Raw genomic sequence first — 5759 nt, 5'->3', positions numbered from 1 at the left:
ATCAGAGAGTGCATACCGTGTTTGTTCTTTTGTGATTGAGTTACCTCACTCAGGATGATATTTTCCAGATCCATCCATTTACCTAAGAACTTCATAAATTCATTGTTTTTAATAGCTGAGTAGTGCTCCATTGTGTAGATGTACCACAATTTCTGTATCCACTCCTCCCTAACAGGTTCTTTAAGCATCAGGAGATGGGCTTCTGGAAAGTCTTCAGGGGGATTATCTTGATTGCCTTATGGACATGAGAACCATTTCAACTGTGGGCAGCAACATTCCCTAGGCAGGGGATCCTGGACTCTAAGCATCATATTCCTCCTCCTTTGCTTCCCATGCTTCCTGACTGAGGATGTAATATGAACAGCTTCTCCATGCTCCTACTACTGCGATGTTCCTGTCATGATATACTGTAACCTGTGGAACTATGAGTCACATAAGCCCCTCCTCCATTAGATTGCTTTTGTCGGGGTATTTGATCACAACAGCAGAAAAACAAAGTAAGCCATACCCAAACTTATCCGTAGGAGTTTTAGCCCTCTCTCCCAGTAATTCAGTAGGTTACTATATTCAAATGTAGAATTCCCAAGGAAGAAACTAAAGTTAAATGAAGTTATTGGGAGTGGACCACAATTTCATCTGACTAGGGTCCTTGTAGAAGATTAGCATATAGACTGGCACTGTGGGAATGCTGTGAAGATGAAGGAGAATGGCTAGCTATACAGCAAGCAGTTAGACCTGAAGAAATCAACAATAACCAGTGAGCTCCCAGGCACTATCATCATACACTATCATCTTACACTGTCAGCATTCAGAACCATGAGAAGTGCATTTGTACTGTTTAAACTGACGCATTACAGAAACCTGACCTGCCAGCTTCCCAGCTCGCAATATACAGACGGTCAACTTTGCTCCCGGCCTCTTTCTCAGTATGACTTCTGTAAGTGACTGGGGACAGTTACATGTACAGTGTTTATACATTTAGAAGGAATTGCCTTTGTGTTGCCTTTTTACAAAAAAATAATTAAATGCATTAGTTTTATATGTAAAACTGAGCACACATAACTGAGTTCAGAAAACTCTATTTTCCTGCTGTCAGAAGGAGCAAGCTCATTTCTAACATGTAATGAGTGAAGCAGCAATTTAACTTCAAACTCAGTACCTGTTTGCTGTTGCTGATATCAAATTGCTGCAAACAGAAAACTGACAATAATTTCAAGCCCAATACCTTATAATGACCCTTGGTTCATAATGCAGGACCAGAGTAACTCAGCCAGGACCTCCTCATTCAGAAAGTGGTCCTCGAAGCTCTTCATCTTATAAAGACCAATGAGAAGATACCTGACAAGCTCAGCCTTTCCTTTCTAGAACAGTTCTCCAACTCTGTGGGTTGTGATCTTTTGAAGGGCCAAACCACCTTTTCACAGGATATCCTGCGGATCTGACATTTACACTACAATTCACAGCAGTAGCAAAATTATGGTTATAAAGCAACAGTGAAGTAATTCTCTGGTTGGAGATCACCACAGCATGAGGAACTGTATTAAAGGGTCACAGCATTAGGAAGGCTGAGAACTTCTGTTGTAGAGGCTTTGCTTCCAAGACACTAGTGGGTTTCAGAATCCAGTTTCCTGAAGTCAAAGGACTGAGATCTCTACATGGGGAGCTCTAGTTCTCAGGATGTTCGCGCAAACAACAGGAGGTCAAGCCCCTTTGATTCCTCAAATCTCCAGTTCTCTTCTCTTCCAGCCAGAGGATAAACACTGACCTGAAGGGGTCATATACCTAGTGATAGCTGTCTGGATAATCCCTCAGCTTTAAAGTCACTGATAGTAACCTTATTTACAACGCTAGTGATTGCTGTCATGAAAGTAAATGTATTATTCCTGGAATTCACTAGAGATGATACAGGGACCTGAATTCTGCCCTTTACATGACCTTAGACGACATCCTCTTGATTTACTTACATGCAAGTTTATTTCATTCTGGAACAGTTATGAAAAAGGAATATTGTTCCAATAATGATATTTGGCTTTCAGAGAGGGCCTTCCTAATTGTTTATGATAAAAACCTATCTTTTTTTCCTTTGTGATTTAGAAACTCAGGCCTACTTCAAATTCTTGCTACCAACATACAACTCTCACGGGGATATTTCAACTTTTTTCCTCTCAGGTTTATGCGCATTGGTCACAAACTTGGGCAGTGTAATGATCCCCCAGTATGGATACTGTAGAAAGATAATAAACTAATGGTGTCAGGGACAATGGTCCATTAGGGCAATGAGCCTAAATCCTGAAGTTAAAACCTGGGAACTTTAGGGGAAAAGTAGCATCAGTGAAAAGGGTTCTTTCACCTGTGCCCGCGATGTCCTAGTGGAGATATAACCCCTGATCTGTTCTCCTTAGTGGAGGTTTGAACAGCTTGTTCTCTTCTCAGGATCACGTGAGAACATGCAGGAAAACAGATTTCTCACCACTTTGAGGATACTGCATGGCATCCTTCAGAGGACAGGGAATCTCACTCTTTCCTAAACTCCCTCAGCATGCCTGTTGGGAACGAGTACTGAAGGTGATGGGGGAGGACAAATAAGCTTCGCAGAGAGAATTTCTAGTGTCTACATCCATTGTCAATATGCACATATATGCATATATATGCACAAATATTAATAAATCAAGAGTGAGGTAACAGAAAGTAGTCTGTGGCAAAATTACACCTAGGAGTAAAGGTATGCTAATATTCAATTAAGCTAGGGCCTAGGCTTAGCTGCTTGAGGAAGTTCAGGACAGACAAGGTAGAAAGATCTGTATCCTGTATAGGACAAAACACTTTAACACAGTGGTAACAATGAATTGGAAACAAATGACTACAAATTGCAGTCAAAACATCTGGGTTTACCTCTGATCCAAAACATCTGTGGGTCCTAGGACAACTCCTTAACTCCTTCAAATTTCCAACATGCATTCTCTTTCTCTTCCATTTCATCCTTGATGATATGTGTGTATACGTGTGTATGTGTGTGTGTGCGTGTGTGTGTGTGTGTGTGTGTGTGTGTGTGACAGAGAGAGAGAGAGAGAGAGACAGAGAGAGAGAGAGACAGAGACAGAGACAGAGACAGAGAGAGGGAGAGAGAGAGAATAAGTACATTTCCTTAGCAGCTTAGACGCTTCAAACAACACAACAAACATACCAGGGGAAGGAAGATGCTAATTCGTGGAAGAAAGAACAAGTTATAGATTACTGCCATGGACCTTAGAACCAAAAAAACACTTCCACACCACAATAGAGATTGATTGGCCACTCAGGGAAATGGATTTATAGGTATAGACATAGTTTCCAACCAACATATAGGAGCATGTGGGTCTATGTTGTGACGCAGACCTTCCTTATAAGACTGTTCAAACACCATGTGGTAGAATTCCTAATTATCTCAGAGGCTCTCTCCAGTGTGAAGAGTGCTATGTTTGGACGCTGTCTTTCTTATCTTTAAAGGATGGAGAAAGACAAAAGCTATTGGAAAAGACGAACTATGCCTTGGATTTGTAGAATTTTGTCAAGACAAAGTCCATTCATGTTCTCATTCACAGCTGCATGAGCGATAACGCCTGGTACTAAGAAAGAGTTGAGCTGAGTGCCCACGATGATGAGTAACACTGATCAATCCTGAACCCTGAGATGCAGAAGCATTGTGGAAGGCCAAGTGTATCTCGTAGAAAGCCCATTTTCCATACCACCCTGCTACAACCATCTAACTATATTGGCCAGTCAGTGACCCGCAAATCAGCCATGGGCACTCAGAAATTTCCCATAAGCCACACAGCAACCTTTGTAAAGTTTACTTGGGTATGAAAGCATGTCTTCCTTGGATATGAACAAAGCTTTACAAGGGTACTGTCAGAACCTGCGACACTTCCTTCAAACTAAGAAGTAATTTCCCCCAACTTTTGTGAAAGGCACCACAGCCATTTGCTTTCAGTTTATGCAAAGTCCTTTGGGCGGAAATAAATGAGATGTTTTAACAAGGCAATTTCTTGCAGAAAGTAAGGAGCATAACAAATAACAGAACAGTTGACTCCCAGAATAACTTTCTTGCTTTTCCTTATTCTAGATTGGCTAATTTATTTTCAGTCTTTAAGAAGAGTAAGGTACATTGAGCATGAATCTAATTAAAGTCCTGTCACAAGTGTCATAGTAATTTAGACTTGCTTGGAAGTCTGGATGCCTGTTGCAGGCTCTAACAAGATCTGGCTCCTGTCTTCTCTAGCTCATTCCCCACAGTTTATTTGAAGGCTTGCCCTCCTTTTTGTGTATTGGACACTCCAGGCATTACTGCCCCCCAGATTTTCCTCTACTCCCTGTAGGAATTTTCCCGGTCTTTGTCTTACTTTTGTCCAGGTCTAGACACAGGATGTTCCATACACACCACGGTGGCAGACTGTCTTTCTCATTTTCTGTATTCCCAGTCTGCGTAGCTTTCTCAGAGCCTTTATGACTACACCACAGAACACCTGGCCTTATATTGTTTTGTGCCCTTCTTCTCTCTCTATCCAGGTTCTGGGCTTCCAGAGGTCATGGTATATGCTTATTTGACACCAGCCCCCGTCCCTGCATAGTCAATACTGCATTTGGCAAATGACACAACGGAATGGGCTCTTTTAAGTTGATATGTCTTCAACAGTGTTTGATCTGTATTAAGCTCTCTGTAGAAATCATAACTCAAGCAACAGGATTAATCAAAAAAACAACTTTCCCCCTGTTGCCTTAAGTAACAGATTGAAAATTCCTAGGACAGGGTGAAACAGAGAAGTCGACATTAATTTAATTAAAGAGGAGCCATTTCAGATAGCAGAGTCATTTTGACCCAGTGTTAATGAGGGGAAACTGACATCGCAGCTGGGCCCCTCTCCTGGCTGTGCTCATGCTGACTACCAAATATGCAAGCACATTCTGCTGCATCCAGACTGCTGCCGCAATGGCAGGTGGTGCCTCCTGTCTGAGTAGTTGGGGCATTTCTTTCGAGAAGGTCAGCCACCCAGGGCTCTGAGAACATGAAGGAGCTCTTTCTCCTACAGAAAGTCTTCAGGAGAAAAAAAAAAAAAACGTGAGAGCATATCATGTCTCAGAATTCAGATAAAAACTTCTCACAGGATTCTCTGACCTGCAGTAACTACATTTACAAGCAATAAGCAGAGCCAGACGGGAAAGCACGGGTGAAGTCAGAGGCTCTCTTTCTATTGCTCCTTGATCTGCCTGCCCTTCAGACTCATGTCTTTGAGGAAGAAAGTATTCCTGCTACCCTCCAACAGAGCGTTCAACCCACTCTCAGCTCACAAGTCTATCCTCCAAATCCTCAGTGCTGTGAAGAAAAATTCTTACACATGAATAGCATTCTGCTTCACAATCGACTGTGCGTCTAACCATCTTTAAGGGACATCTTTTACATGACATACTTGGCAGCAGAAATGGCCACCACAGAGAGTAATAAAGCATGACTCCTCTCTATGGTGATGAAGTGTAAATGATGTTATAAATCCCACGGAAGGGGTATGATCAACTAGTTATGGGCTCCCTATGGACAACATGTCAATAACTAAGGGAGTGAAGAAGGCCTCAGATGGAAGGTGATATTTGAATCTGAAAGATGAATAGGACATTGTATCAGACAGAAATGTCAAGGAAAGGGCACACCATGGAGAGGAAACAACATGTTTCAAGCAGATAAGACTCAGGTAACATCAGGAGTTTAGGTCTCTCTCTCTCTCTCT

The 5759-nt window shown here is 42.0% G+C and overlaps 1 long non-coding RNA gene across 1 annotated transcript in view; it reads right to left on the bottom strand.

The window, feature by feature from the left end:
* LOC116086504 overlaps positions 1–5457 on the bottom strand; it is a 22059-nt gene extending 16602 nt beyond the window's left edge. Inside the window, exon 1 of the long non-coding RNA XR_004116959.1 lies at positions 5371–5457. This is a non-coding gene — a long non-coding RNA (uncharacterized LOC116086504). The remainder of the gene's footprint in view (positions 1–5370) is intronic.
* Between the last annotated feature and the right edge of the window lie 302 nt (positions 5458–5759).

Source organism: Mastomys coucha, unplaced genomic scaffold, assembly GCF_008632895.1.
Source record: "Mastomys coucha isolate ucsf_1 unplaced genomic scaffold, UCSF_Mcou_1 pScaffold12, whole genome shotgun sequence".
In the NCBI taxonomy this organism is placed as follows: Eukaryota; Metazoa; Chordata; class Mammalia; order Rodentia; family Muridae; genus Mastomys; species Mastomys coucha.
This window is presented reverse-complemented; position numbering and strand designations above follow the sequence as displayed.